The sequence below is a fragment of the Hemitrygon akajei genome, chromosome 4, assembly GCF_048418815.1.
Source record: "Hemitrygon akajei chromosome 4, sHemAka1.3, whole genome shotgun sequence".
NCBI classification, from domain to species: Eukaryota; Metazoa; Chordata; class Chondrichthyes; order Myliobatiformes; family Dasyatidae; genus Hemitrygon; species Hemitrygon akajei.
This window is the reverse complement of record NC_133127.1, coordinates 41,325,084-41,347,968: the sequence shown is the minus strand read 5'-3', so window position 1 is coordinate 41,347,968 and position 22,885 is coordinate 41,325,084. Positions and strand designations below refer to the sequence as shown.

Sequence of the window (22,885 nt, the reverse complement as noted above, 5' to 3'; positions counted from 1 at the left end):
CATTAGAGGCGTCATACCAGGCTGGGATGCAGCCAGTCGGAATGCTCTCCACTGTACATTTATAGCATTTTAAGAGCCGTTTGTGACTTACCAAGCTCCTAACAAAGTAGAGCTGCTGGTATGCCTCCTTTGTGATTGTATCAATGTGTATCATACTAGGGGACCATTCAGTAGTTTTATATCAGCAGGATGGAACGTCCTTGCGCTTGGTGTTATGTGCTTTCAGGCCTTTGTGTCTTCTGTCTGGTGGTGGTGGGGGGGGGGGGGGGGAGGGGGGTTGGAGGAAGAAGAAGAGAATGATGAATTGCAAGCATTTACGTGTGGATCAGTTGACCGGGCAGAGTGAGCTTTAAGAACACACTCGGAGCTGGGGCGAGCATTATTAAATTCAGGCCACGCTGAGAACTCACAGAAGGGGCAATTGTGTGAGTGTTTTCTGGTACGCACATAATACACCAATGTTAAAGGCCGAAATACAGCTTTGCAGCACAACCAGTCCTCCGATCTTGTGCTATTCCTGACGTCTACTTGAGCCAGACAACAATAAAACATTTTAGTTAGTTGGCAGGGCTGCCTGCTGCTGAAGCCATGTGGCTTGCTGGAGTATTTTTCTTTACAGTAAAGGCAGTATGGAAAAATACCTGCTCAATTAAGGGCTAACCCAGAGACAACATCCACCACCTTCATATGGTAAACAGATCCACGGTGAACACTATTTATCAGCAAGGTAATATTGAATTTCTTTGCAAGTGGAATTGCAGTTTATTAAGTAGGGAACAATCAACTATTAATGTGGCTCATTTTCCCCTTGGAAGCTCCTCTAATTAAACGCAGCGGTGGAGATGGGAATTTAAGCATTAAAGGTGTACTGGCCACCTTTTTAGCTTTTGTTACCCCTCCTTCCACTTTCTTTTCCTCTGATCGGAATGCAGGGCGCAGGCAGCTGCAAAAAGCAACTTTGAGTTGGCTAATGACGATGAAGGTAGAGAGGTGGCAGGCTGCTGTGAGCCCAGTCCGAGAGCAGCCTCACCCAGCCCCTTGCTTCTCTGTCGGTGTCTGGGGGAGTCCTGGAAGGCGCTGGTGCTTGTTTGAAATGGGAGTTGCAAACAGATGGCTGCTGTTTGGAGAAACTGTGTTGCACAGCTCTCCCCCTTGCAAGCAGTACTCCCTCCCCAAAGAGAATATGTTAGTCCAGGCTTGTTACGGGAACGAGAAGGCAATGGGAAAGGCAGTGAAGCATCTTAATCACAAACACGTGGGTTGTTTCTCTTGGGGCAAGGGATGGCGGGGATGTGGGAGGTTAGAGAACGATGGATGGAGCACAACATTGTGCATTTACTAGCTTGGATTGTGGGTGTGTGTCTGGTTTCTGTGCGCTGCCTTCTGGTGAAATGTTAATAGCTTCCATTTACCTCATCCCATAGAAAGAGCAGAGGGAGCTCTCCCATCTCTGATTCCGAGCCTGCTTCTCTGGCTTGTTGACACCTTTCCTAAATGGCGACCTGTAGTTTATTCCTGACCCTTGTGGTTTGTTATGTGTAACTCCAGAAAGTTGGCAAAGGACTTCCGACATATGTTGTCTACTGTATGTGGATTTCCACAGCAGTCACGCTTGAGAAGTTTTACAGTCGCAGAGGGAAATATGGTTCTGAAATGGGATCTTCAGCCCATCGAGTCTATGCTGACCATAAGCCATCCATTTTCACTAATTCTACATCAATATATTTATTCTCCTCACATTCTTATTAGCTATTCAAGATTTTACCGCACATCTACACATGAGGGACAATTGTGTGTGGGCGAGTGGTCAGTTGATCTAACAACCTAAGGTGTTTGCGATTGGGAGCAGGGGAGAGCCACGTGGTCACAGGGAGAATTTGCAAGGTCCCCACAGTCAGAGCTAAAAGTCATGATTGAACCCAGATCTCTGGAGCAGTGAGTTGGAAATTCTAGATTGCAATAACACAGTAACAAACAATCTGCTGGAGGAACTCAGCAGGGTGAGCGGCATCTGTGAGAGAAAAGAATTGTCGATGTTTCAGGTTGAAAACTTGCAGCTGAAGGGTTTCGATCTGAGATGTCAACAATTCCTTTCTTCCCACAGATGCTGCTCAATTTCCTGAGTTCCACCAGCAGTTTATTGCACTATATTCCAACACCTGCATTTTCTTTTATTGCTATTATAATAAAGCTGCCCTGGATTATACGATAAGTTTTAAACTTTCCTTTGATCCTTCAGGTGGCCACACCCTAACCCCCCTTCCTCCACTGCAAGCCCTTTTCTACCTGCCAGTCATCTGTCAGGCAGCTCAGTGCTGTAGCGGTCAGCATAACACTTTAACAGCACCACGGCCAGGGTTCAATTGCTACTGCTTGCCTGTAAGGAGTTTACATGTTTCCCCTGTGAACAGGTAGATTTCCTCCAGGTGCTCTGGTTTCCTTCTCGAGCGTACAGCGGCCTCAAGATTCACAGCTCCAGGTTCAGAAACAGTTATTACCCCTCAACCATCAGCATCTGCAGTCATGAACCAGTAGGGATAACTTCACTGAACTTCACTCACCCCATCCCTGAACTGTTTCTGCACCTATGGAGTCACTTTCAAGGAGTCTTCATCTTTTGTTCATGATATTTATTGGTTATTTATTTATTTTCTTTTGTATTTGCACAGTTTGTTGTCTTTTGCACGTTGGTTGACTGTCCTATTTGGTGCAGCCTTTCATTTATTCTATGTTACTTTGACTTATTAAGTATGCCCACAAAAAAATCAAATCTCAATGCTGACATTTATGTCTCTTGATAATAAATTTACTTTGAACTTTGAAGCTCACTCCTTTCTCTGTGTTCTTGGTGCTTCTGAAACCTGAAGCAACATTCCTCTTGGCAAGTGCAGAGTATCCAATTACTCATGACATAGAGGAAATGGGAAAACCATGGGGAGCCAGGAGGTGATTCACTCTGATAGCACCTTACAAAGCCATGACTACACGGCAGCATATGTATGGGAACACCATTGCATGCAGGTTCCTCCCAAAGCCAAACACCATCTATTTTGAAAGGAAATTACAGATCCTTCATTGTTATTTGGGTGTAAATTGTGGAACTCTCACCCCAGAAATACCTGCACTTGGTTGCCTGTAACAATTCACCTTCCCAGGAGCAGTTAGCAATGAACGACAAATGTTGTTCATGCCAGTGACTACCACATTCTGTGGAAGAATAATAAGAAATTATTAAGTGTCACAGTGATAAAGCAAATCTGCAAGTATAAGATGATCATCAGATTGGCATGGGGAGTGAGGCTAAGTGGGAAGCAGGAGCATATTACTGCAGACAAACTTTGGGGAAATCTGGAGAAGAAAGGTTATTTATCTAGGATTTGGAGACCTCTCCGTAAATTGAGATTAACATACAAAATGCTCATTGTTTCAGGTAGTTTCTGTGGAGGGAAATGGCCAGTCATTTGTTTTGGTCCAAAAACTTACATCGTGACCTGCTGATATCCTCCAATGTTATTTGCATTGATCCAAGTTCCAGCATCTGGAGTTTCCTTTGTCTACGTCCCACCCACTTGCACCTCCATTTGTCACTCAATATGGCCATTTTCAATGTGCTACTTCTTTCTAAACCAATCAGAAGTTAACCTATTCCCTATCACTCTGCTTTGACTGTCAGTCACACATTCCTATTTCCTATAACCAGTGCTTTTTATCCTCACTGGAAGTGTTCAAAGGAAAAAAGATTTCTGTCCTGGGCTCTGTACACAATCCTTAATTTATGTAGATTTCAGGAAATTCCTGAGGGTGCTGGAAATTCCATTGTGAGCCTGAGGTTGATGCGATGTTGCAAGAATTGGCGCTCTAGTTAGAAATGGGGATGAGCACTTCTATCCTGAAGCAATTGTTTTGTCTGAAAAACCCTGTGCAAGGACTACTGCTGATACATTGGTTGGAGACACAGGAGATCAGGCAGATGCTGGAAATCTTGAGCAACACACACAAAATGCAGGAGCTACTCAGCAGGTCAGGTAGCATCTGTGGAGAAAAATGAGCAGTCAATGTTTCGGGCCAAGACCCTTCATTGGGACTGACTTGCCAAGATCCTCCAGTATTCTGCATGTTTTGCATAAACATTTCCCGGCATTGTTTATTTAACTTCAAGATACACAAATTGGCAAGCAAATAGAGTTGTAAATGTTTCCAGTGACAGAAGAAATGTCAGCCAAGTATGATGTCAATGTCAAACAATCAACTTATTAGTTGACATCATTGAGGACTTTTAGATGATGTTTCTGAAATGTGTCCCTAGTGTTTGAAATGAAGTCCATTAAATTGAAACCCCATTGAAAAGTTAGAGGGTCTATATTTGCTGCAGTTTTATGCACCTTATAGATAGTGGATACTACTACACTGTGGTCGTGAGCAAGGGTTTGAACCTGAAATATTGAAAGTTCCTTAACTCCTGCAGATGCTACTCAAGCTGCTGAGTTCCTCCAACAGGTTGTTTGTTGCTGTGGATTTCAGCATCTGCAGCCTTTTGTATCTGAGTTACTTTGATCTGGGTCAGAAGATTTTAGATATCTCTCTCATTACTCTCCTTGAAATCGTGAGCTGTGGAGGCACAAACAGTCCTGTGACTACCACAGTGGGGTTGGAGTTGGAGAAGTACGACCTGATCTCTAGAGTGGTTATGAATCTCTTAAAGAGATGATTCTGAGGAAGATCAAGTGTTTTTGGGAGCCAGTACTTAATAGATAAAAATGAATTATTAGGTCATTATCATATTGTGGGAATGTTGTGTACCGGTTGACAATAAAGCATTTTAGAACATCCAATGATCATATATGGCTTTGTAAATTCCTTCCCTTTTAATGATTTTTGGATTATCATAATGTGGCAGTGTTATCAAATAACATCTGGATGACAACTTATTAGAATAATATGGCTAAAAGACATTAGCTATCCTAGGAATGGAACGTGTACCTCATTTCTCCCTGTGGAGTTGCTGTGCTGGTTGCTGCCTTATTTCCCTGTGACCTTTTGGGCTGTGGTCCCCTGAATCTATTTTTTTTGCAGAGGTGGTATTGATTTGGTCAACTTCTCAGGCACTTGGGTTCATTTTGCAGTCCTGGATTGCCATAATGCTGTCTTGGATGGAACTTCTCAATCTTAAACTCTAACCTTCCCAAAGGATTATGTGATTCTTGAGCTGATCTGCATAACCCTAACTCTACCTCAGCAGTGACCACCTCTGACACTACTACCATGGTATTGTCTTCAATTGAGTCTTTGTGTTTTTCTTTGCATTAAGGTTGCTCTCTGAGCAGTCTTTTTCCAATACACGCTATAGGTTATGTAGAATTTACACTTGTGTTGTCTGTACCTGTATACCTGTGATTCTGCTGTAAGCAGGTTTTCATTGTACCTGTAGCTCACTATATTTGTGCATGTGACAGTAAACTCAAGTTGACTTGATGGCCAAGCCTCCATTAGCTTCCAGGTCAGGGTATTCCAAAGAGTTTCTACCCTTTGGATGAAATTCTTTCTGTTCTCAGTCTTGAATAGCCAGCCTCTCCTAGAAAGCATCCTGCCAGACGTATCACAATTGGTAAGACAATTGCTTTGCTCAAGACCACAAGAAACTGAACACATCTGTGAACACAAACCATCATGCAAACTATATACACATACCACTTCTTCAGGAAAAAGGCCAACATAATCAAGGACACGAACCACTCTAGTTATTCTCTCTTCTTTCTCCTTGTCAGACAGAAGATACAAAAGCTTCAAATGGTTCAATTTAATATCAGAGAATGTATATAGTATACAACCTGACATTCTTACTCTTTGCAGAGACATCCATGAAGCAAGAAATTGCAAAGAGTGAATAATAGTAACTTCCCCTCCCCCTCCACACACAAACAGTAGCAGAAGCATAGACCCTCTCTCTCCACTCCCCCCATTTGCACCAACAAAAGCAACCACCCACCCCCACCCCCACCATGCGGGCAATAGCAAAAACTCCCAGAGAGGCTTGATCTAGAGTCTGTCAAAAAACTATAGGCCATAACCCAGCACTTTGGTATCTCAGCAACACACACAAGATGCTGGAGGAATTCAGCAGGCCAGGCAGCATCTATAGAAAGAAGTACAGTCGATGTTTTGGGCCGAGAACCTGAAATGTCAACCGTACTTTTTTCCATAGGTGCTGCCTGGCCTGCTGCGTTCCTCCAGCATTTTGTGTGTGTTGCTCGGATTTCCAGCACCTACAGATCTTCTCTTGTTTGTGACTTCGGTATCTCAGACAGGCTCTGTCTCAGCAGTGTGGGAGAGAGAGAGTTCGCTCCTGTAATAACTGAGAGCACATATGACCAGACTCAAGCAGAACTGCCATCCCTGTGTTATCAGACTCCTGAATTGATCTCTCTTACACTAATTATGAAACTCCTGATCTCCCAATCTACCTTGTGGAGGTCCTTGCACAAGGTTCAGTCATTGATGTTATTGCATTTTTAAGAAACTTATGGGAATTGGGAAATAGGCTGTTCTCAGAATGCTGCTGAAATATCAGCTATGAAGGGCTTGAATCTATTTCTTATCTTTTCCTTAGGGCAGGTCAGGTTGTGCTGAATATTGTTAGATGAAAAACATTTCTAGTGCTTGGAAATTTGGTATGTCAGAAGGGATATGGGCTAAATGCAGGCAAATAGGACTAGCTCAGGTAGTGCACGGACAAGTTAGGCTGAAGGGACTGTTTCTATGCTGTCTAATTCTAACTCCAGGGGACCAGCTCCTGATTCCTGCTCTCAAGCCGTCGTTTCCAGAGAAATGCTGACAAGGTATTCTTACTGTAATGAACAAGTTCTGATTCCAAGCACAAGAAGTCCACATTGACTGACAGGTACAAAGAAGGGATGACATAAAACAAGCTGCCAATTATATTTTAGTTACATGGAGTACAACAAGGTAGAATAAAAACAAGATTTTATTTGGAAGCCTGTCTTGCTTCCAGGAATAACATTCCTAACCTGAATGTTTTTACAGATTAAGAAACAGACCACAGTGGAGTGATTTGGTGCACAGGCTAACTTCTGTGTATAAGAGTGTTTATGACCATAACATACAGGGCTATTCACTAGAGTTTTGGAAATTTAAAGTTCAGCAAAAGCAAAAGTTGGAAAAATGAAACAGTTCTGAGGCCATTAAGTGGAATTGTAAAACTATGCGTATGTCCCTAGCATTCCTCCCTCGTCAAGATGATCATTACCTCTGGTTTAATATGTAGTAAGGGACCACAAATCATGAACAGCTCTTTGCAGTGTTCTTTAAAGATTGTGCTGAAGATATTTGTCCTCATATGATTATATAGAAAAGTGTAAGATGCAAAAGGATCTAGTGTTTTCCTGGCATAGAGGATGAATGATTCTTCTTGGGCAGATATAGATTTTAACTGGGGTTTTAATGACAAACTTTGACATCTTCATTAGGGTTGATTCCTGGGCATGTCTAGTCTGGTGGTATTTATATACCCCCCCCCCCTCCCCATTGTCCATCCCTCCTGTTTGGTTAGACCTCATCCAATCAGGTTTCTACTGTCTCACCTGTTTTTACTTAGAGTGAGATCTTCGTCTTTGTTAAAATTCTTTTACTCTAGTTTTATTTCAATCCCTTCCTTCACCATGCAGTCCCAAAAGCCATTGGCACGGTGCAGTAGATTTGTGCTGTCAAAGTCAATCCTATGGCCATTGCGAATGCAGTGTTTTTCTACTGCCAATTTCTCCTAGTAACCCAAATGGATACACACCTCCTGTGCTCCTTGATGCAGGTTTCCACTGTGCTGGTATACTGATTGTCGTATGTCTGGTTGATATACGCCGCTCTGCATTCACAGGGAATCCCGTAATCCCAGCTGTCCTGAGTCCCAGGTCATCTTTGACCTCTATAAGCTGTGACTTAGCTTCCTTGCAGGTTTGCAGATGGTATTAATCTGGTATTTCTTAAGGATCTTGACATTCCTGTCAGACGCAATGGAAATATAAGGAAGACAGGCAGTAGCAATGGATTCCTCCTTGTTTGTTTTCCTGGTTTTTCCATTGGCCCTTTTAAAGGCATGATTAATTTCATTTGCTTTGTAGCCATTCTGTAGGAACATTGTGCGTAATTTCCTCATGGAGACTCTTCAAGTCCAAAATAGTTTTCGCACAGTTAATCGAAGTATAAAGAACCAGCCTATATTGAGAGTCATGATGGTGGCCGTTATTGTTCAGGTACAAGTCATTGTGAGTGGGATTCTGATAGATGCCATGTCTGAGGCTACCGTCTGGTTTCCGTCAACTTAGATTGTCCAAGAACGGGAGACAACCTTTCTTCTCCATCTCCTTTGTAAACTGATTGTTTGGATGTATGCTTTTCAGATGGTCGTGGAACTTTTGGAGTGCTTAGAGTCCATGAGGCCACACTATGAATGAGTCATCAATGTATCCGAAGAAGGGCATAAGATGATGAACTCAGAGTCCTCTCCTCAAAGTCCTCCATGTAGAAGTTAGCAATAGCCAGTGACAAGGGCAATCCCATAGCCACTCCATCCATTTATTCATAGTAGTTCCCCTAAGAGGAAGTATGTTGATGTAGGGGTGTGTTCAAAAAGATCAATGGTACCCTTATCAATCCTTGACCACAGGAGAACCAAGGTGCCCTTAATGGGAACTCATGGACATGGACCTCATGTCGAAACTGACCATTATGTCCTCTGGGGTCAGCTGGTTGTTAATTATCGTTTTTATAAAGTAAGTCGAATTTGAGATGTGATGCTCACAGCCCCCAAGAAAGGGAGACAGCGTGGTTGTTAAGTGCTTAGCAAGGAGTTAAGTTGGAGAATCTATCTCACTGATGATAAGCCTCAGGGAGAACCCTCCTTGTGTATCTTAGGCAGCCTGTAAGGTCTTGGTAGTACCAGCATCTGAGGCAGAAGCGCCTTGCATATGTCTGCTGGCAGTCTGGATTTCTTCAGTAAGGAGGAGGTCATCCTCTCTATAGAATCTGTGGGAGTTCCACTGTAGAACTCTGTAGGCGAGATCCTCCAGAATCTGTTGGACTTTCTTCTGGTATTCTCCGAGCACATCAGGATCAGTGCATTTCATTTGTCAGCAGCTAAAATCATGATGGCTGGGTTTCGCTGTGGTGCCGGAGGGCCAGTTGCTCTCCTTTTGTTTCAGCAAATTGACCCTTCTGAGGCCCATGCAGATCTCCTCCGTATATCTGGCAGTAGTTTTCAGATTGCTTGCTCTTCTCTGCCAGAGTAGTCCCAATAAAGTACAGCTCTGGAAGACAAAGGCCTCACTCTAAGTGAGAACTGGAATTTGACTGTAAACAAGGTGGGCCAGCAGAAACCTGATTGGATGAGGACTAACCAATCAGGAGGGATGGACGACAGGGGCATAAATACCACCAGACCAGGCATGCCCAGGCATCATTCCTGATGAAGCTGACAGAGTTTGGCATCGAAACCAGTTAAAATCGATACCTGTACCTGGCTGTACCCTCCCCCCCCCCCCCCCCCCACACTGAGGAGACTGAGACACTGAGGATGAGAGATGACTTGATAGAGGTGCTGACTCGATAGCCAGAGACTTATTCCCAAGGTAAAAATGGCAACTAAACTAAAGGGGGGGAGGATGCCAGAGGTAAGTTCATTACATAGAGAGTGCTGGGTGCATGGAGTGCTCTGCGGGAAGTGGTGGTAGAGGCAGATACTCTTAGTTAGGTACATGGATGATTGAAACATGGAGGCTTGAGTAGGGGTGAAGGGTTCATTTGATCTTAGTTGGGACGACATTGTGAGCCAAAGTGCCTGAATTGTGCTCAATATTCTACATTCTAGAAGGCAGAACATGGAAAAGTAGAACACAGTGATGCACTATCAATAACTCTCGGAGACGGGAGGTGAACGATAGGCTTTTATTAGCAGCAAAAGGGAGCATGGCATCTCGGAGACTGAGGGAGGAGCAGTGCCAACAATCACCTTTATACAGGGGTCTGTGGGAGGAGCCACAGGAGCAGTCAGCAGAGGGGTGTGTCCAGACAGGTATACATAGTTTACCACACATAGGAATAGGCCCTTTGGCCCGTGATGTCTGTGTTGAACATGAAGGCAAATAAAATCTTTCCTGCCTGCACGTGATCCATATTCTTCCATCCCATGTACATGCGTTTCTATCTAAAAGCCTCTTAAATACCATATTGTTCTGTTTCCACCATTACTCCTAGCAACCCATGCAGTCCATTCCAGGCACCCACCAGCAAATCTGTAAATTTTACCCCTCTCACCCTAGATGACGTTTGACATTTTGTGCCCTGGGAAAAAGAGTTGGATTGTCCATCTCTACCTTTGATAACTTCTACTTTTTTTTATTTTGGAAAATGTGGGTCACAACAGTGAGACTATATATCTCCTACATGATGGTAACAGTGAGAAAAGGGCATGCCCTGGGTGCTGGAGGTCCTCAATGATATTTGCTGCCTTTCTGAGACACCGCTCCCTAAAGATGTCCTGGGTACTTTGTAAGCTAGTACCCAACATGGAGCTGACTAGAATTACAACCTTCTGTAGCTTCTTTTGGTCCTGTGCAGAAGCCCCTCCATACCAGACAGTGATGCAGCCTGTCAGAATGCTCTCCACGGTACAACTATAGAAGTTTTTGAGGGTATTTGTTGACATATCAAATCTCTTCAATCTCCTAATAAAGTATAGCTGCTGTCTTGCCTTCTTTATAACTACATTGATATGTTGGGACCAGGTTAGATCCTCAGAGATCTTGCCTCCCAGGAACTTATGATCCCTCTATGAGGATTGGTATGTGTTCCTTCGTCTTACTCTTCCGGAAGTCCACAATCCGCTTTTGAGTGCCAGGTTGTTGCTGCGGCACCATTCCACTAGTTGGCATATCTCACTCCTGTTCAACCTCTCGTCACCACCTGAGATTCTACCAACAATGGTTGTATCATCAGCAAATTTATAGATGGTATTTGAGCTATGCCTAGCCACACAGTGTGTGTATGTAGAGATTAGAGCAGTGGGCTCTACTCTTTGGGATCTCAGCATTGATTGCAAGGCAGCATGTCTTGTCCAGTGGTAATTACTCTGGAGAAGGTGATGCTGAATGTTCTTCTAGTGCTATTGCGGCCCATCTGGTGAAGCCCTTGAGTTTTACCAGAGCTTCTTAATTTCAGTCAGTCAAATGCTGCCTTGCTGTTGAGGTCTTCCATTCTCATCTCACCTGTAGAGTTTAGCTCTTTGGTTTATGTTTGGAATAAGGTTGTGATAAGATTTGGAACTGAGTATTGTTGATAGAACCTAAGCTGGTATTTAATAAATTAGTCAAATATACTGAAGTACATTAAAAAAAAATTGTTTTGTGTACCATCCATACCGATTGTTTTATCACATCAGTACATCAAGTTGACGTAAGTGAAAAGCAACAACAGAATGCATAGTATATTGTTATAGTTACAAAGAACGTGCAGAGCAGGCAGACAGTAATGTGCAAGGGCCATGATGAGGTAGTTAGTGATGTTAAGTGTCCATGTTGTTGTACAAGATGCCCATTCAATAATGATATTTGCTGTATAACTGCCTTTGATAGCCCCGAAATGTTTCCTTCAGTCGCTTTCCTGATGATTAACAGGCATTTGTAATTGGTTTCCATTAATTGAATTTAATCCTCTGAGAAAAAAGAAATTCTCCTCATCTGCATTTTAATCATTTACTCGCTTTGAAATAATACCCTTTAATTCTAGTTAGCCCCATCAGAGAAAACATCCACTGAATATCCGCCAAATAAACTTCTTTGCAAACTTTTATATTTCAAAAAATTCACCTCTCATTTGTCGAGATCCCAGTGAGTTTCAGTGCTATAAATTTGGTGCAACTCGGTCTAAAGATAACCTCTCTTAAATCTGAAACAGGAGCAATTAATGATATGTGTGCAAATGACCATTTTATTCACACATGTTGTAAGTTAAGTGCTGGTCCTTTAAGTTCAAATGTCCATAGGGTGGAGTCTATCAGAAAAGAGATTGTGTTTGTGTACATGTTACAGCTCCTAAGGTGGTAACCTCAATCATGTAACCCCTGTGCTGAAATTCCAACTTCCACTTACACAGACAGAAAGTTCAGTGACTTTAAACACAGGGATCATTGTGCAGCCAAGGAGTCTTGTTTCCAAACCTTCCGTCACTGGCCCTTTCTCTCTGTGCTGCAGAACAAACAAGCATGTGATTGGGCAGAAGCACAGTGAGGCAGCAGGGCATGTAATTATTCTGATGAAGTGAAATAATTATGCATGTGGCGATAGGATATAATCTGGGCCACACACCCGACTACACGTTTTGGGTGGGACCTGATAGTGTGCTCCTTTATGCCTGACCCTTTCAATTGTTGACCTCCTGAGAATGAACTGACCCCACTGAGTTCAGGCTATAGAAGCCTTGGACTGCCCTACTCCAATTACAGTACAAATTCAATTCACTGTGTTATGATACAGAGTCTAGGAATCACAGAGGCTCAATGACATTGTGAACCTTGAGTGGATTTCCTCTCTCTGTTGTCAAATATTTCAGCTTCAATACACTGTAAGTGTTTTTTTTAATTGTTAGAAGTCCTTTTGATGAAGATTGCTTTGTAACAGACGTCAAAGTTGTGCATAAGATATGAACAAGTAAAAGCTCAGCCAGCAGTGTCAACAAAATAGTGACTATGATGGAGCTTTCAGGTTGTGGGTATTGGTGCTGAGCACTACCAGGTCCTGCAGCTCCCACTATGAAGTTGTTTGCAGTGCTCGAACATTTGTGGTAAACCGAATAATCTATTAGTGTTTCTGAGGTACATTGTCATAGTGTTAAACAGCGTGGAAGCAGGCTCTTTGACTCAACTCATCAATGTCAACAAAGAGGTCTATCCATGCTGGTCATATTTGCCTGTGTTTGGACCATATCCTTCTAAGTCCTTTCCATCCATATACCTGTCCAAAATCTGTTAATCATTGCAATTGTATTGACCTCTACAGTTTCCATTGGCAGCTCTTTTTATTTTCACCACCTTCTGCATGAAAAAGTTGCTCCTCATATCCTTTTAAAAAAATTCTCCCTCACTTTAAGTTTCAGACTGGCCTACCATGGTAAAAAGTGTTATGATCCTCTACCTTATCTAAGTTAACTAACTTCTCTCCCCAATACACACAAAATGCTGGTGGAACACAGCAGGCCAGGCAGCATCTATAGGGAGAAGTACAATCGACGTTTTGGGTCGAGAACCTTCGTCAGGACTAACAGAAAAAAGAGATAGTAAGAGATTTGAATGTGGGAGGGGGAGACGTGAAATGATAGGAGAAGACAGGAGGGGGAGGGATGAAGCTAAGAGCTGGGAAGTTGATTGGCAAAAGGGATACAAGGCTGGAGAAGGGGGAGTATCGTAGGATGGAAGGCCTTGGAAGAAAGAAACGAGGAGGGGAGCACCAGAGGAAGATGGAGAACGGGCAAGGAGTCATTGTGAGAGGGAAAGAGAGAAAAAAAATTAAAAATTAGGGGTGGGTTAAGAAGGGGAGTAGGGGCATTAACGGAAGTTAGAGAAATCAATGTTCATGTCATCAGGTTGGAGGCTGCCCAGATGGAATATAAGGTGTTGTTCCTCCAACCTGAGTGTGGCTTCATCTTGACAGTAGAGGAGGCCATGAATAGACATATCAGAATGGGAATGGGACATGGAATTAAAATGTGTGGCCACTGGGAGATCCTGCTTTCTCTGGGGGACAGAGAGTAGGTGTTCAGCGAAACAGTCTCCCGGTCTGCATCGGGTCTCACTAATATATAGAAGGCCACACCGGGAACACTGGACACAGTATATCACACCAGCAGACTCGCAGGTGAAGTGTCTCCTCACCTGGAAGGACTGTCTGGGGCCCTGAATGGTGGTGAGGGAGGAAATGTAAGGGCAGGTTTAGCACTTGTTCTGCTTACAAGGATAAGTACCAGGAGGGAGATCGGTGGGAAGTGATGGGGGGTGGGGGGGAGTGAATGGACATGGGAGTTGTGTAGGGAGTGATCCCTGCGGAAAGCAGAAAGTAGGGGGGTGGAGGGAAAGATGTGCTTGGTGGTGGGATCCCGTTAGAGATGGCGGAATTTACGGAGAATTATATGTTGGACATAGAGGCTAGTGGAGTGGTAGGTGAGGACAAAGGGAACCCTATCCCAAGTGGGGTGGCGGGAGGATGGGGTGAGAGCAGATGTGCGTGAAATGGGAGAGACGTGTTTGAGGGCAGATTTGATGATGGAGGAAGGGAAGGCCCTTTTTTTAAAAATGAAGTTCTTTCCCCTTTTGGTTTTATACACCTCTATTAGCCTCCAAAGCTCCAGGGGGAGAAAGAAAGTCCCAATCTATTGAGAATCTCCTTCAAACTCGAGCCCTCCATCAGTGATATTTTTGTGAATCTTTTCTACCTACTTTCTCGCCTAATGGCACCCTTCCCATAACTGAGCTATCAGATTACTCCACATTACTCTAAGTGTCATCTCACCAACAGTGAATTTCAATTCTTATCATTCTTAGGACAAGAATTTTCCTCATGAACTCTCTGTAATATCAGTTATCAGTATAGATTATTTATTGATCTTTAGGTTTGGGCTCAGAAGAGACTGCAGGTGCTGGGATCTGGAGTGAGAAGCAAGATGCTGGAGGAACTCGGGAAACATTTGTGTAGGAGGAAGAATGGTCTCAGTCCGAAACGTCAACTGTTTATTCATTTCTATCGATGCTGCCTGACCTGCTAAGTTCCTCCAGCATTTTGTGCGTGTTGCTTTGGATTTCCAGCATCTACAAACTATTCATATTTATGATTTGTGGAAAGAAATTGATAGTTAACATTTTGTGTCAAGACCTTCATGTAAAACTATCAATTGTCCATTTCCCTCCATAGATGCTGACTTGCTGTGTTCCTTAATGCCCTGTTTTTTTTTTGCTCTAACCTTGACCAACAGAAATGCAGAAATATCTCTTTCGAAGCCACAATACCCTCTAGTCTACCGTACTTCTGTAAGGACCCTAATTCACTTTTTTTTCTTGCAAGAAGATTCTTTTATTTCTCTAGGTCATGGAATATTAATGACAGTATAATCTGACCTTCAGACAGTCAGCCTTGGGGAGTGCTTTCCCCCTTGCAGCTGTGCAAGAGTAATTTGTTCTGAGTCCTTGCTCACAATCTCAGGGACATTCACTACAACCAGGTTAATTGAAAATATGTTGCTTGTTGAAGCGTTTGACACGTTGAGCGGTGGGTATCAGATTCTGCAGGAGCTGGAGGGCAGCATCATATATAAAAAATGCTATCTCACTCCAGCTCCCAGGCAGGTTTTTTACCTGAAAGAGCTCCATGTGAGAATAAAAGATGCATATTTTGTCTTTCATGGTGATCCTCCTACTGTGATAGCACAAGTATGGCATTTGTGTAAAATTTGAGTGCAGTGTAAGAGAAACATTAACGTTACTTTTGGTTTGTAAAAGCTTTTCTGAAAACGTTGCTTTCTGTTCATTATTTAGTTCAAGAAGAATGTTGTATGTCATTTGCAAGAGTGTGTTTTGTCAGGATCATTAGCTTGGATTTTCCTGTGTATCAAACCTCCGTTTTTATCACCTTACACACTGGATCCTACACTCGATGCCCGAGAAAACTCAGACAGGAGCTCAGTCCCGCCGATTGGGTCCCCCTCCTGTGAAAGGCTGAAAGCACATACCACCAAGATCAAGGACAGTTCCTATCCAGCTGTTAAAAGACCATTGCACAATTTCCTCGTACAATAAATGGACTCATGACCAATGTTCCCATTAACGTGTGCACACATACATCTTTTGCCAGTAACACACTAAGGAATTTAAACTGCATAAAAAAGTTTGTCACCCTCGACCTTGACGGCATGTTAAGTATATTTCGCAATCATACACATTCACATTTCCTTTTCCAGTTTCTGATGCGGGCAGTGTTGACAACGTGGAGTTTGCGATAATTTGGATGTAAATTTCAGAACTTATTTTATACTGTTTTTATTGAAGAAATTATTCAGTGCGCACATGTTGTTGTCGCCGGGCAAAAAAGTGCACAGCTCAAGAATTTTGCGCTCACTAGTCATTACAAATTAGAGGGAGCATTGCTCCTGACGTCAATCTACCTTGTCATGGCCTTGCACTTTATTGCCCCCTGCACTGCACTTTATCTGTAACTGTCACACTTTATTCTGCTGTCTGTTATTGTTTTCCCTTTATACTACATCAAAGATGTATGCACTTGCATGGATGACATGCGCTCAGAGTTTTTTTAACTGCACCTCAGTACGTGTGACAATAATAAACTAACTTAAACACTGATATAACCTTAAATATATGGCAATAAGCTGAAACTCAGAAAAACAATCAATATCAGGCTAAATGTCAATAACATACAGTATGCCATGAAATTTATATGAGGTATTACATAAATTTCATGACATAGTGTCAGTAAATATATATATCGTCATATAAAATAAATTAAATAAGCAGTGCAAAAAGTGAGCAAAAATAGTGAGCCAGTGTACAATAGGTTGTTTCATTGTTAATTCAGAAACCTATGCAGTGACCCTCCTTACTAGATGGTGATTCCAGGGTAGAAGTTTGCTACAGTCTTTGGTGACATACCAAATCTCAAACTCATGATGAAATCTAGCTGCTGGCATGCCTCCTTCATAATTGCATCAGTATGTTGGGCCAGGATCGATCTTTGGAGATGTTGACAACCAGGAACCCTTTCCACTGCTGACACCTCGGTGAGAACTAGTGTGCCTTCCCTTGACTTTTCCTCCTTGGAGTCCACAATCAATTTCTTGGTCTTTCTGATGTTGAGTCTAAGGTTGTTGTTGCGACACCACTCAACCAGCTAATTTATCTCACTCTTGTACACCTCCTCATCATCATCTGTGATTCTGCCAGCAACACTTGTGTCATAGGCAGATTTATATATGGTGTTTGAGCAATGCCTAACTACGTAGTCATGGGTGTAGAGAGAGTAGAGGAGCAGGCTAAGCACGCATCTTTGAGGTGTATTGGTGTTGATTGTCAGTGAGGTGGAGTTGTTATTTCTGATCCACAGTGACTATGGTCTCCTGATGAGGAATTCAAGGATCCAGTTTGTAGAAGGTGGGGAGGGTGCAGAGGCCCAGGTTTTGAAGCTTGTTGATTAGTACTGAGCGACTGATGGTATTGAATGCAGGGCTGTAATCAATAAACAGAGGCCCCATGTAAATATTGCTGTTGTCCAGGTGGCCAAGAGGACAGTTTGTGAGATTGCATCCATTGTAAACCTATTGTGGTGGTAGGCAAATTGCAGAGGGCCTGGGTCTTTGCTTAGGCAATACAGGAAGTATTCATTGGGTTCAGTAACATCTGTGGAGGGAGAAGCAGAGTTAATGTTTCAGGCCAATGGTCCTTATCTATCTTAATTACTACAGGCCACTCACCCAATAAGTGTGTAACAGATTCCATCCAAGCAATCCTATCAGTCCTAGTTCCCCTGGAACCTGCAATCTATTCTCTCTTACATGCACGTCAACTGGCCTCTGGTTCCTTTGCTACTTTTTCTAAACCGAGAAGCAATTTATCAAAATGTCTTTGGGATGCAGGAGGGATCTGAAGCAGTGTTGAGACACCCAGGTGGTCTCAGGGAGAATGTGCAAACGTCACACAGACCAGTGCCAGTGGTCAAGATTGAATCTGGGTCACAGAACTGCGAGACAGCAGTACTAATTGCTACACCACTGTGCCCTGCATCATTGATTTCTCTCTCTCTCTCTCTCTCTCTGCAAATACTGCCTGACCTGTTGAGTGTTTCCAGCATTTTCTGTTTCTCTTTCAGATTTCCAGCATCTGTAAATTTTTTGAGTTTCAATCACTGACATAGACTTGTTGGAACCGGCGACTCTGGTGTAAATTCTCTGCAAGGTCCAGTCATACATTAAACACAGAAAAGGGAAGTAGCCGCTTTGGTGGTATGGGACTAAAGGCATCTATGTTCTGTGCGTGTGTGTATCTGTCTGCCTGCATGTATGATTGTGACTGTGTATATGCGTGCATTCTTGTGTGCATGTGACTGTACATTTGTGTGTTCTTGACCACTGATGTTATAGATTTTTATGCTGTTCCCTTAATTTGACCAGCATCATACTCAATGGCATAATCAACACAATTTTATTTTCCTAAGAATGTTGGAACATTCACACTTGTATACGTGAGGCAATGGCTGGCTGATTTGTTCAACAACAGTGAAGGATCAAGAGAAGACTTGGAGCAATTGTAAGCACAAGTACCTTCCTCGGAAGTTGCCAGGGTCCTTGCCATTTCTGTCAACATGCTCAATTTGTTTGGAGACACTCTTTCTCTGCCAGCACAAAGTGTCTTGTAAAGTGCCTCAAAGATAAAGGATGTGAATTTCCTCATTATCCTGCTGTCCATATTTGGCCTTCACATTGATAAGGAACAGACACACTCCAAGTTAATTATCAAGGCCACTCTCAACACCGTCATCCACCTTTCAATTTAGCTGGCCACCAAGCATCAGACTCACCAGAAATTTGATAAATTGGTGCATTAATGAAACTATTTCAAATTAAACACCAGGACCTCAGATTAAAACGCTTACGAGTGACCTTGTTCAAATCATTCTGTGTAAGGATTCAGATATTGCTCCTGGGGAGGAATGAAAAACTATGGAAATATTTCAGATCTAACACTACACAATTTAAATGTGCAGTTCTGTTGAACATTTACTTGCTTCATTGCATTAAAACAGTGACTGTTCCTGAAATAATCTTGTAACTTCATAAATACATTTAACTTCTCTTTCTCAAAGCTGTTTTTGAGCAGAATGTGTCATTTAAATAGGTGATGGTATTCAGTGTACTAGAATGGAGTGCTAGAATGCAGTGTGTTTGTAGTCCAAGACCCAGCATGTGTAACCAGTTAATAGATTTTACAAAAACATTGAGAACATCTCCATTTACTTTGTTTATTACTAACTCATAAAACGCTTCCATTGATCCAAGAATGTCAGTTTCTGAACTCTAGGTTCTACTTATTTTAATGCATAGTTACATATTTACTCCAGGGTTACTTACTTATTCACTAGTCCTGTGTTTTATTAAACATAGAACAGTACAGTACAGCAACAGGCCCTTTGGCCCACAATTTCTGTGCTAAGCATAATGCTGAATTAAACTAATCCCTTCTGCTTCTATATGATCCCTATCCCTTCATTCCCTACATAACTATGTGCCTTTCAAACAGCCTTTTAAACATGGCTGTCATGTCTGCTACTGCTATTACTCCTGGCTGCCTGCTCCAAGTACCTACCACTTTGTAACAAACTTTGCCTTTAAATTCTCATGTTTGTATTTAATGTAGGTCAGGTTTTGTTTGATAGGCATCTGTCAAATGCTTTTTTGTCTGCAGGGAGTGCTATAGAAATGTAATTAGTTGTTGTGCACAAGTACCTAGAAACTAAATGAAATGCTGCCAACTCTGATAGGTATTAAAATCACGAACACTTTGGAGTTATTGTGAGAGAATGTGGGCTTTGAGTCCAGTCTATGCACGCAATTCCGAGTTATAAAAGGGCTCCGTTCCTGAGAACTTCCCGTAAACTGGTTTATTTGCATGTTGAGAACAAACAATTTTAATGAGGGTTGATTAATGTGAGCATTTATTTACTGTCTTCCTCCATGCAGTTACAATGGTACAGAATCAGAATCTCCACATCCAATTGCAGGTTTCGATGGCTGAGTATCAGCTGATGTTGCATTCTCTGTGTTTTAAAGTCTTCGACTTTTGTTAGACGTTGGTTTATAATCTGTCTCCTGAGGTGGAGCCAGAGATCACGAAAGGAGAGAAAAGTGCTGCAGATGGACCAAGTGACTTGAAGTTGTTTTTGCTGTTTCTTTCCCACATAACTCATCTTCTTGTATCTTGAGTCTGTCTTATTTATTCTGCACTAATTTTCAGTTCTCTCTCCCCCACCGTCTCACTTTCACCATGGGTGGCTACTCTCTGCACCCTTTTGCTCCCCATCGCAGGAAGGCCATATGCCTTCCCATTTCTTTCAGAAACACAGACTCAAACAATTCCCAACATCGTCACCCTAGTCTGTCTGGCACTCAGTAACTTCTCTTTTGTCTCCTCCCACTGTTTCCAGACAAAAGGTGTGACCATGGACTCTCATGTAGGCCTCACTTATGCCAGGATTCTTATTGGCTTCACCAGCAGTGCTCCCCAACTCTTTCTCTGCTAGAGTGATGACTGCATTGGTGCTGTTTCCTGCACCTGTGTGGAGTTCATCAATCACATCAACTTTGCTGTCACCCTTCCTTCAAATTCACTTGGTCCATCTCCAAAACCCCTCTCTCCTTTCTTGATCTTTCTCTCTCTCTATCTCAGGATAATCCACCAATGTTTACTACAAACCCACTGACTTGAAGCAGTTTTCTCAATCCTCCTGCCTCCCTGATACCTTCAAGGACACCAGTCCTGTTTCTCACTTCCTTGAACCCAGATGAGGGGTCTTTACCCAAAACCAACTGTCCATTTTCATTAAGTGATGCTGCCTGCCAAGTTGAGTTCCTCCAGGGTTTCATGCACTGCTTCAGATTCCAACATCTGAAGTCTCTTGTGTCTCATATGGTGTCTGTTTGATAACTGTAGGGAGATTACTTTTAAATTTGTTCTCGAAGACAGGTTGTCTTTTGAATTAATTAGCAGCTTATTAATTAGCAGCTAATTAATTAAATCCATAAATCCTGAAGATATTTGCGTATCTGTGACTAATGTTCCTATATTGAAAAAGGACTTTAAAAATTATAGGTATATTTGCATAAAGTCAGTTTGTGTGAGTCAGGGCTCCTGTAATGCATGATCTCTGTGGTTAATATCCCCAGAAATAAGCAATGTGTCAAAGTGACAAGTTATGCTGCTCTACTGTCAAAGTAGATACAACTGTTTGCTTGGCACTTCTTCAGATGCACTTCAAACGTTACCAAGCTTACTGTGATATTGGTATTTCTGCCTAATCCAATCACTCAAGCTGTTGCTCAGACATGCCACTGTCAGTTGAATTTCCTTCACAGTCTCAAACACAAATCAGTCTCTCTGTTCCTTCTTTAAGGGAAGAGTAAATTCAGTTTGGTTTGAAGAGTCCATTATTGCCACTTACTGCTTATGGTTTGCAAAGAACTATTTCTTTCATGATTTCCCTTTATGAATCCATTTTTTTCATTCTATTGGAAATAGTATTTTAAGTGTATTTTTCACTACCTTCTGACTTTCCTCTTTTTCCCCCCCCCCACCCAATATAAATCCTGGTGAATTTATTTTCCAGCTTGTAGAGGCTTGAAGTACTGGAGCCAGCACCTGACATTTGTGAGAATTAACTTGCGATGAAGTTAAAATTAGAGTTGCTGACTGTTCTAGAATTGCTTTGGAATAAGCTTCTCCAAATCCTTGGGTTGTTTTTTAAAAAAGTGATTTATTTTCCTTTTTCTTTGATTTATTTAAGTGCAGTGACCCACTATAGTCCTTCTGATAAAGGTGCTCCCATGGTGGTGGTAGGGCAGAGTTTAAGGATTTAGACCTTGTGGCAGTGAAGAACCGGTGACGTATTTTCAAGTTTGGATGGGGTATGACTTGGACAGGAAGCTGTAGGTGGTGGTGTTCCTGTGAGTCTGCTGGCCTTGACCTTCCAGGTGTTTGAGGTCATGGGGTTTGGATGGTGCTGTTGTGTTATTTGGAGGTGTGAGAGAGGAAATGGATTAACAGATACTGCTGGAGAGGATTAGAACAGGGAGGGATTTGTAGATGGTATGGAGCTGAAATGGGTCATCAAGGAGTAGTGGAATGTAGGTCACAGATTGGGTGACAAATTAAGGTGACAAGCACAAGGTGTACTGAGATTATTGAGAGAAATGAAAATTGGAAATTAAGATTAAGTGCCAGATAGACATGGAGTCTCTGAGGGAGTGGTTAATAGAAAGAATGGAATTGTGGAAATCCAGTTGTCTTGAACCATCACATTTTTTCCTGTCAAGATGGTGCCAGCGAACAGCGATTCGTCAGACAGCATCTTCCAGATAGCAAAACTTTACAATTATTTCACTCTTCTGCTTGCCTTGTTTGTGTTATGGAAACTGGAATCCTGTGATGTACAGTATGAATCTCGATCAAAGGATCGAGCGCTGTGCTGTGCATGGAGAGCTGCCATATGGAGATCAGAGACAGGGGGCCAAGAAGGTCCAAGGACACAAGCTGACTCATGGAAATGACCAGAGACGAGGCATGGGGTCATGAATGACTCCATCTTGAAGCAGCGAGGAAGATGGAAGCATTGTGGTGAATGCGGAGGCAGTCAGTGATAGCTCGGCGTGAGATAGTCAGCAGCTGGATTGGCAGTGTTCGGACCCGGGTTGGGATTGGCGGCATTCAGCCCTTGGGTTGGTGGTCACTCTTTACGGAAGGACTGACTTCATGCAGCTGCTCTCCGCATATGCAGCAAAAAGACATTTCCCATATTCTGAGATTTACACGATTATTGGACTGTACTGGTTTACTTCAGGTCTTCGGTGTTTTCTTGAGGCTGATTGGTGGGTGGGTGATCTGTTAGTGGAGGGGTTGGGGGTTTGGTGCTGCTGTCGCTGTTCTTTTCTCTAAATGAGTGTCAAGGATTGTTTTGTGTAGAGGTTTGCTGATTGTTATTGTGGCTGTTTTTTGCTGTGGGCAAGTGGGGTATTTTGGGGTTTGTGAGTTTTGTTTCTATTCCTTTTGGTGCCTTGG

At 42.6% G+C, this 22,885-nt stretch overlaps 1 protein-coding gene across 6 annotated transcripts in view; it reads left to right on the top strand.

Moving 5' to 3' along the window:
* Nucleotides 1-22,885, top strand: part of bmpr1ba (bone morphogenetic protein receptor, type IBa) — a 544,116-nt gene that overhangs the window by 130,205 nt on the left and 391,026 nt on the right. The window contains exon 1 of one of the 6 annotated variants that reach the window (XM_073042440.1): nucleotides 655-727. The exons of the other annotated variants lie outside the window; for them this stretch is intronic. The gene's annotated coding sequence lies outside the window, so the exon portion shown is untranslated. Of the gene's footprint in view, nucleotides 1-654; nucleotides 728-22,885 lie in introns of those variants that run through there. 6 annotated transcript variants of the gene reach the window in all.